This window comes from Nothobranchius furzeri, chromosome 12, assembly GCF_043380555.1.
Source record: "Nothobranchius furzeri strain GRZ-AD chromosome 12, NfurGRZ-RIMD1, whole genome shotgun sequence".
Classification (NCBI taxonomy): Eukaryota; Metazoa; Chordata; class Actinopteri; order Cyprinodontiformes; family Nothobranchiidae; genus Nothobranchius; species Nothobranchius furzeri.
The window spans coordinates 58,807,220-58,817,219 of record NC_091752.1 but is presented as its reverse complement, the minus strand read 5'-3'; positions in this window follow the sequence as shown (position 1 = coordinate 58,817,219).

The window sequence follows — 10,000 nt, the reverse complement described above, 5'->3', positions numbered from 1 at the left end:
ATGTTTTGACGTTCACTGCTGCCTTCGTCAGAGCAACTGCTGGATGTTGGTGGCTTAAGAAGCACCAGGTGGAAGCTAATGTCTTGGCTTATATGAGGTTGAGGGCGATGGCATAGAAGACTGCAAAATGTTCTAGCTGGAGGGATTTTTGTGGTCGTTCGGGGCTACAGACGAACGTGATAGCCTTGTGGAGAATGGTTTGCAGGAAGTCTGGAGTCCAAGTGTGGTGGGGTCTGCCAGTGCTTTGCGAGGGGGAATGGTTGGCTGTTGGTGATAAGCAGAAGGCAGAGATGCTGGTGGAGCATTTTTGGAAAATGTATTGCTTTCTGGAAGCATGGGCAGAGTCTTCAGTATGTGAGTGCTTGGATGGTGTGTTGGCCTGGGCAAACTGCTGGGGCTTCAGGTTGTCCCATCTAAGACCAAGTGCATGGTGTTTAGGTTTAAAAGGAGGGTACTGTGTGACGGTCTGAGGTTGGGCTCCCAGCAGCTTTAGAGGGTGTCCTCATATAAGTATAGCTGGATGAGAGGATGACCTGGAAGTTGTATGTTCGTTACTTGGTCGCCAGTTGCCTCGGAGTTTTAAACGTTTTGGTGTGCTTGTGGGTACTAAAAAGTGTGACACTCTTAGTTTTGGCTGCGTTAACAGGTTAAATGGTTGTTAGCTGAATGCTTAGTTTTAGTTTTTGCCTGTATTTTGGTTACAACTCAAGTGAAAAACCCTTTTTGTTTAACTAGGGCCCCGTTTTTGGGATTAAGTTCATTTTAATGTTAAACAGTTGTATGAGAACTTTAGAAATTTAGTCTTCTATTGTTTTGTGGTATTGGTCATTGGTGGAGCGGTGCTCCACATTTTTAGTTTACCTTTAGACCTTTTCTCTTTTCTTTTCCTCTTTGAGGTCTTCTTAATAACGTGGGCTACATTGATAATTGGAATTTTTTCCTGGGAAAACCTGGTCTAATGTGAAGAGATGGCATCCATCCCTCTTTGGATGGAGCAGCTCTTCTTTCTAGGAACATGGCCAATTTTATTAGTCCTGCATGACAACCCAGGGTCCAGACCAGGAAGCAGAGTCATAGTTTAACAAACCCCTCTGCAGCTTCTGTACTGTTACCCACCCATAGAGACAGTGTCCTGCCCATGGCCAAAACCACATGGATTAAAAATCAGGCCGAACCCTCTGGAGTCTGTGGTATAAATAGTCGTTTTGACAAGTTTTATTGTTCACCTTTACATTAACTCATTCACTACCAATGACGACTAAAGACAGGCGCCCTGCGCCGAGCTGCCGCTAGCCCGCACAGCAGACAGGCGCCGCTGCGATCAGAGATGGTCAGCTGCCGCTGAGGGGAGAGGACCATACCGATAGTTGGAACCCAGCTCCACCAACATGTTATATTTCAACCCATTTTCAAAAATGCTGCATTATGTTAAATGCACTGGGTTTACCCTATTACATTTCAATTTCATGGTTAAACAGTACATGTTAAAATGGTGGTTAGCGAGCTACTTTGATAAGCTCAACAAGCGCAAGTGCAGCGGTGACCTAAAATACATAAAGTAAATTTTACTTACTGAAAAAAATGAAGTGGAGACTCCTTGGACTCTCTATTAGTGCAATTAATACCACAGCAAGTCATTTTGACCAACAATTGCACAAATAATATCCAAAATATAACGCACAAACGGCACAACTAATGGTCTAAGTTGAGAGACAGAAAATGTCGGAACAGTTTTCAGGCGAGGCCGAGGCTCAGGCTGAGGCCTTTCCCTGGAGCTAGCTCTGCGGTTACGTGGGTCTGATGCTCATTAATTATACAGAATTTTAGACTTTTAATACACTTAAACAGAAGAGTGACAAAAAAATTCACCCCCCTCAGAGTTGTCATGAGTGTCAACTAGATCATTTAAACAAAAAACATGTTCTGGTACCAGGCTGTAAACATGTTTATTTCTGCTGTGAAATTGGTATTTTTAACATGGGAGTCAATGAGGATTTGCTCGCTTCTGACACCAGCCCCCAGCGGATGAGGGTGGAACTGCAATTTTTGTTAATTCCTGTTTTGCTTCATATCCAGACCTGAATTATGGGGTCTTGGTCTGACCGCATCCTCCGGGGGGCCTGTGGGGGGTACTCCAGGAGAATGGAGTACCAGGCCCTTTGACACTGGTCATACAGTGACCTAACAGCCCTTATCAGAGCTCGGTCCACATTGCCGGCATTAAGTCAAGCTCATTTTCGTTGAGAGTTGGACTCCGCCAAGGCTGCCCCTCATCACAGATTCTGTTCATAACTTTTATGGACAGGATTTCTAGGTGCAGCCAAGGTGTTGAGAGGTATCCTCCTACAGGTGTCCTCCTACAGGTGTCCTCCAACAGCAATCCCGAAGGACAACCGACATCAATAACAACACAATAAAAAGACTGACATGTTGTGTAAAAACAACTATTTTTAGCATATTTTCAGGTCTGACGTGTTGCTACCAGACGTACAGTGTGAGCAGTCAGATCGCAGCCGAAAACTGGCTCAACAGTGTGAGCACGTGACTCGTAAGATTTGCTGTGCTAGGAAGTCATACAGTTTGAGCTGAAGTTGAACGGCACAAGTGAAAAAGTCGCAGTGTCCACCAGAGAATTTGAACAAAGATGTCTCAGTTTATCAACCCATCTCACCAGACCACATGTGGGCAAGCCAAACAGGTAGGTAATCAATGTCCACAGAATGAGACAAGCTTCTTTTTCAAAAATGTACTTCTACAACCAATAAAAATGTCTGTTCTTCTTCAGTATCAAGTACAGGACACAAGCTAGGAATAGGACAGTACACATTTATATCGACTCATCATGGACTCCGCCACATCCTGATTTGTCAAACAGACATTTCCTTTTTCTTCTCTGCTAACTGACCCTCCTTGCATTGCACTGCTACTCTCTGTCAAACCGGTTGGGGGTGAAATCGCTGCTCACTGTGATGTCCGTTGTCGTGGAGACATCCAGGTGTTGCTCATGAGCCAAGGCAGAAGAATCTGAGAGCTAAGCCACTCACTAATCCTCTTCCATACCAGTGTGTCAACAATAAGGAATGCACTGTCTAAACTGAAGCATTGTTCTTCTGCCAAAAAGAAAAAGAAAACCTGGCATGTATGTGATGCTGCCTCGATGGGAAAAGAAATGCACTCAAGAGAAACAACAAGAATGAGCGGAAGGCGCCTTGATTTCTCTCCAGAAGGTGTAATGCTTTCGAAATCATGAAGCCTTCTACTGCACGGCGTTGGGTGAAGAGGAGGTACACATAACAATGGGGCTGAATGAGCTGCAGTTTTTGTAGGACACAGTTAAAGCTTCTGAGAAGACCAGCTGCTGTCAACAGATGGATTCTTTGAACCAGAACTACGAACTCAGACAGCAGGAGATTTCCTCTTACTTCTCTGATCTCAGACCATCAGAGTCTTGTTCAAAGTCTAAAAGAAAAATAATCTGAGGAAATAGACACTGAAAATTTACAACTAGTTTCCCGGTGCTTGTCCATCACTGGGTACAATTTTATAACTCTGAAGATCCTTTGTGTCATTTGATTAGCCTGCCTTACATTTTAAGAGGTGGCCGAGTGGCTGGTTTGAGAGTGATCTTGCCCAACTATCTAAAAAAAAAACCACAAATCAAATTTGGGGATGAGATGTGCAGACGCGAGTGGTTTCAAGTAGATTCTGTGTGAGGCAACACAACAGCATTCTTGTTGTCTCTTCCTCCTGTTGCTCAACTTTCAACGCACAAGTTTGTTTTCATGCTTGTGGTGTCGCCAAACAGACAAACGTAGAGTAGCGCAAACAGATGCGGCAGAAGCGGTTGAGATCGCTGTGGAATAGGTCAGGAATGTACATGGCGTTCTCAGAGATTTAGTGTGTGTGTGTGTGTGTGTGTGTGTGTTGGTGGGGGGGGTGGGACGAGCCACAGCCAGATCTACCTCCCTGAGATGCAAGGCTTTGCTCCTGAGCCACAACAATGAGCATCTTTGTCTGGCAGGAACATTACCGTAACGTATTATAGGAGATGACAAGAAATGTAGCAAAGAAAATATCCTGTTTAATGAGCTCTGGGTATGAGCTTGTCAAATGGAGAGAAAAAAAGAAAAGCCTATTTGGAAATCTGCAGAGTTTGGAGTTTTACTGATGCTTAAGAATGCTGAGTGGCAAGTTGATCCAACAAAGAAAATAGATTTAGTGAATAGTTAAAAGCACAAAAGTGTAAATAAAAAGGTGCAGAAAATGATGGCTCTGCTCTCCATTCTCTGCAAATTTCTATACCCTTAAAATAAAATAAAATAAAATAAGAATTTAATTATAAATAGCTGCATTAGGTCTTGGTGCAGAATGGTTGTAGTTGTTCGTAATGATCTTTCAACTTAATGAAACTAAAACAAAATAATGATTGGGTAAAAATCTCAAGCTTTCATTAGCATGTAAAATAAATCTGCACATGCTCAACTTGGTGCAAGTTTGTCTAGAAAACAAAACAACAATAAATGCCTCATAGCGACTGAATCACCTGGTTGTTATGAATTTGGAATAGCTAATAACACTGATTATCAGTTGAAAGTAAGGAAGCACTTAAGGTGTGTTTTTTATTTATTTTTTACTAACTTACTGTTTAACCTGCACTTGACCCCTGTGTCAACTTATGCAAGAGTCCACCCTTTCCACAGAACTGGTTGGTTAAGGCAGATCTGACCTGGACCCGTAGAAACTCTTGGCAAGATGTCATTCCCCCTGATGTCATGTGTTTAACTGCCTGTGTGTGTGGGATATGAGCGCTGATACAAGAAACATTGTTGACTGTGAGAACGTGTGTGTGTGTGTGTGTGTGTGTGTGTGTGTGTGTGTCTTTATCATTAAGTGCCAAGCTAACACTTGCCCTCAGCAACACACTCACTCAAGTCTTCACCCAACACAACCTATCATTACCACCGTCACGTAGCCGCCTCCGCAGCGGGCTCCACAAGCCTCAACAACCATCGGCACACACACCTGGAGGGCCAAACATTTTAGTTCCCAGTGCTGTGCTTATTAAATGCTTGCTCTCTCTCTCTCTCTCTCTCTCTCTCTCTCTCTCTCTCTCTCTCTCTCTCTCTCTCTCTCTCTCTCTCTCTCTCTCTCTCTCTCTCTCTCTCTCTCTCTCTCTCTCTCTCTCTCTCTCTCTCTCTCTCTCTCTCTCTCTCTCTCTCTCTCTCTCTCTCTCTCTCTCTCTCTCTCTCTCTCTCTCTCTCTCACACACACCTCTCTCTCTCTCTCTCACACACACCTCTCTCTCTCTCTCTCACACACACACACACACACACACACGTTTCCTAGCAACGTTTCTTTCTTGCACCTCCCATTCTCTGTAAATAATGTCTCACCTTGCTATCTCCCAAACCGCAGTTGCTCTATCACTATGTAATTTACTTCCTTTGTTATATTTTCCACAGTGGAAACCTTCCAGAGCACACGCTGCTGGGAAACAAACTCTGATTAATCTGGTTAATCAGAGCAGCTCATCAGAGTACTATTGGTTTTCTAAAATAATTTTAAGTAGCAGAGTACACTTCTAGGAGCAGGAAAAGCAATTATTTATTGTTTATTCACCTGGTCAAACCAGGTCTACTTGAAGAGTGTACACCATTAAACCACTAATGCGACGCACACTCTCCTGACAAAACGTGTACAAAGAGCATTCCAGTGACATTTAAGACAGCATAAAAAGTTCTGACAACGTGCTTGGTTGCAACACATCCTTCAGTCAGGCTTCATCAAAAGGAAAAATGTAAGACCTTCAGGAACATGCTGCCACAACAGAAGCTTTTGGAAATGACATGAACCCTCATTTGTCCTTTTGTCATGTTACAAGGGCTGTCTCAGGCCTATGCTTGCTCTTCAACACGCTCTATTCAGAGATGGCTTAGCGTGTAGCAGGTTGTTCTGCTAGGCGTGTATGTAACCTGAAACTGACATGTTTAAGAAGTAAACTGCATGAATGACGAATCGTTAAACACACACACACACACACACTTACACACCATACAATCCTCAATCCTTTATGTGAGTGTAGCTTTGGTTTAAACTTAGTTTCTTTAATGAATGGATCTGAAGCACATTCCTTCAACCAAACATTTTATGTGAAAATTTCCCCCTAAATAAAACAATCACAACAATCAGCAGATATATAGTGAAGTGATCAATCGCTTTTATCCCTGCATATGTTGCAAGCAACCACCAAACAGCTCGTCTTGAGCAACGCTCGGCTCATTTTCTTTCTTCCAGGACGATTTCTGGGACTGCAGTTGTACATGTGTGCAGTGCACATGGGCGTGCGTGTGCTGTGGGTTATGAATGACCTCATCAAACCCTTAAGTACACAGCAGAGGGGTCTGGGCAGCATTAGGTCCAGGTTTTGCTGCAGAGCCCCAGTAGAGTCTCCTTGCGTCATTTACATACAACAATATACAAGTCCACAGCCGGCTCACAAAAACACTTAAACAATTCATGGCATGCTAAACTCAATCTCTGTCAGAGAGGGGTCTGCGCCCAATGAATGCAAGTCCAAAAGTTGGCACAATGCTCAAAATGTATCCTACTTTTCAATTTAATCCTGTCTTCTGTTGAGGTGTTCAGACAGAACAGAAAGTGACTGCTGGGAGAAATATGCAACTCTATCTTTGTTTTTAAATAATCTGGGAAAAGATCCAGCCTCGGGACATTAATGTGTCTGTGTTTGTTGCATGTGCACACAGAGAGGGCTCAGACATGATCAAACAAAAGCGCCCTGGTACAGCGTGCCATCTATCTTTCCTCATGCCCCCCACAAATCTTTACTCTCCCCCATCTTCACCATCTCTGACAGGCTTTGCTCTGTATAGAGCATCAAAATAAAAAAGGCCTTGTCTAGGAGGCTAATCCTTGAGCGATTAGTCAGCATGTCTTCATTAAAAGCCTGCAGTACTGCAGCACACTCATCCCTCAACTTCCCCCTCTCTCGAATGGAAGCCCACAGGTGTCCCTACAATACACGTCTCATTGGGAAAAAATTGGTTGCAGGAGGCGAGTCGGGGCTGACGCTCACCTGAGACGGCGAGGAACAACAAACAGCAGCAGGGGGATTTAAACCCAAGCCTTTTTCTAGAAAAAAAAACATCTAAAAAAAAAAACCAAACTTGAACGTAGCAGAGATGATGAGCGTTCATTACATTACCTTTACCTAGGGCTGCTTGATTATGGCAAAAATAATAATCACGATTATGGTGACTGAAATTGAGATCACGATTATTTAGGACGATTTTTCAATTTATGCTGATTTTATTTGTTTTTATTCAGTCATAAAATTGCTCAGGGCACAATCAGGACAAAAATAAGGAACAAGATGATCACTAAAATAACTCCTGATTCCCAGTATAAAAAGACCAATATACTTATAGCTCATAGTTTATGACCCAAGGGCTGTAGACCTTGGTTTAACTCATTTAAGTCTAACCAGTACAGACCCAAATACCAATATCTTTCAAATACTGACAGCAAGAATTATACAGTGGCAATTATAACAAATAAATTGATGTTCACAAAATGTTGCATAACATTTATTGAGTCGTGTCAAGGTGCTGTAGGAGAGTGCACTATCACCTTGTCCTCAGAGAGGTTAGCTATTATTTATCAGCGTGAGGAACTTATTTCTACCTTATTTATAAACCATTTATTTACAGGTCAATCAGTTAATGTAATAATTGTCCCAACCACAGCTGCACCCCCCACCCCCCAACCCGGTCTCACAGCAATCGGGGCAAGCTGCACGTGTGTTTAGCGCGCCGCACGCGCACATTTAGCCGTTTTTAGCGGCTCAGGAGTCCGCAGGTGCAGTGTGTGTCACTCACTCTGGTTAATCCACAAGGAGCCGGCTCCGAGAGCTGTTTCTTTAGCGACCGACACATCACTACATCATTCCCTTTCCTAATGTCCTGAAGAACGGTCCGGAACGCAGGCAGAGTGTTTAGCTAACCTGCAGGAAATGTCGACGACAGTTATCCAGAAAGTAGCTAAGGGTTACCAGAGATTTTTCTGAGGTGTTCGCTAGATACTTTTAAGTTAAAAAGTCAAGAAGGGGGTCTGAAAAGCTGTTAGAAATAGCGTCAAAGTCACTAAGTTGGCAACACTGTGGGAGGAGCGCTTCATTTGCAACTCGGGGCAGCGCAAGTGGGAGGAGCAAATAATCGGCTTGTTTTGTTTTTTATAATCGTTCAAAACTCAGATCGTAATCGTGATTAAAATTCGATTAACTGAGCAGCCCTACCTTTAACAATTTCAAGTCTGGTCAGTTTTCATTTAGTTAAAAAAACATAAGTAGATGCTTCATATTTCTGACAAATGATCCCCTCATCAGAGAGTGTTTTTAGTAAACAGCCATTTAAAATCCAAAGGATTGTGAGATGAGTCTGGCGTTTCACTGAATCAGTCTCAAACAACCTCACTTTCCATCAACAAAGGTAGCTTATCCCAGGGGGTATTCCCCTGCACGAGCATGTTGTGACTGATTAAAATATCACAAACAATGAATCTGCTCAAAACTTGCTTACGAGCTTCAGTGCAGTCATTACTTTAAAAAAGAACTGGAAGGTAACGTTTAAATACATTTCTCGGGGACGTGTTTCCAGTTCTTTTGGTTTAGTAAATGATGACTTTATGCTCGTTCCTCTATTGTCATTGTGAGTTTAAGACATTTTTCTTAATCTGCTTCTAGTTAACCGATGGCAGCAGGAAATGACCCGGGAGCCTGGGGACACACTACTGTACTTCCCCAATCACATCCATCGTGTGCCTAACTTTGAAAGACTGAGAAGGGGAGGTTTGTGTCTCCAGAGGCCTGACACAGAGAAGAATCACTTACAGCCGCTCCCACGAGACACCACCAGAGCTGCACAGAAGCGGGATTGGAATAATGAAAAGAAGGAGGGAATGAATGTTTCCTGAAATCATATGTTTTTAGGAAGTCCACATCTCCTGCCAGCCGAGGCAGCCGGGCTGGCTCTGTGAAGGGAAGGGATCCACAGACTCAGAGCACACATGGTTTTAGTTTGGCTCGATGTCGAACTTGGGAGGAAAGAGGAGGCCTGGTAGCAGGAACCCTCCAATTCTCACTTCCTGCTCCTGCTGGAAATGCGATCCGTTTGCTTGCCACCCCCATCAACACAGAGCGCAGTGTTCGCCTCACAGCCGAGGAAAGGCATGTCAATGCAAAGGGCAACACATCACACAGAATCAGCCTTTCAGCACGCTCAAACCCTGGCTGGTGTTTTCCTAATCAGTTGGTTGGGAGGGAGCAGAGATGATCTTATGCAATCACGCTGTCAATCCTTCTGTGGCGGCAGGCTGAGTGACATTTCTACATCTGGACAGGAAGCAGTTCTTAAAAGCAGAGTGTTTCATAATCAAGCAAAGAGGTGAGAAGTAACTTTGCCTGTTTTTGTACACAAGATACTTTTGGGGAAATCAGAAATATCAAAGGCACACGAGTGACGCATAGAAAAAGGCCATAAACATGGCTTGTGCAACTTTCATGCTATCTAAAAGCAAGATCACTGGTTCTGAGTTAAACAACTCCTTGTGACCTTCCTGTCCCGCCTCGGCAGTGAGGTGTGACTCACCTGAGAAAATCACAGGTTGCATTTGAACAAGTTCAGCTTCTACATCTAGGAGAACATACCTGTGTGGACGCATATCTGCCCTTAGGTTGACCTAAGGCTACCACTCAGGTGCATAAAGAGGGCCATTTGTCCCAGGAACAATGTCTTCAGATAAAAACGTCTAGATTAGAGATTATGAAAACACAGCTATTGCTTAATTAGACATCTTTAACTAAAGATCCGTTTAACTTACTTATGAGCACCAAGTTTAGGAAACAAATATTTAAAATTACGTGTGTGTGTGTGTGTGTGTGTGTGTGTGTGTGTGTGTGTGTGTGTGTGTGTGTGTGTGTGTGTGT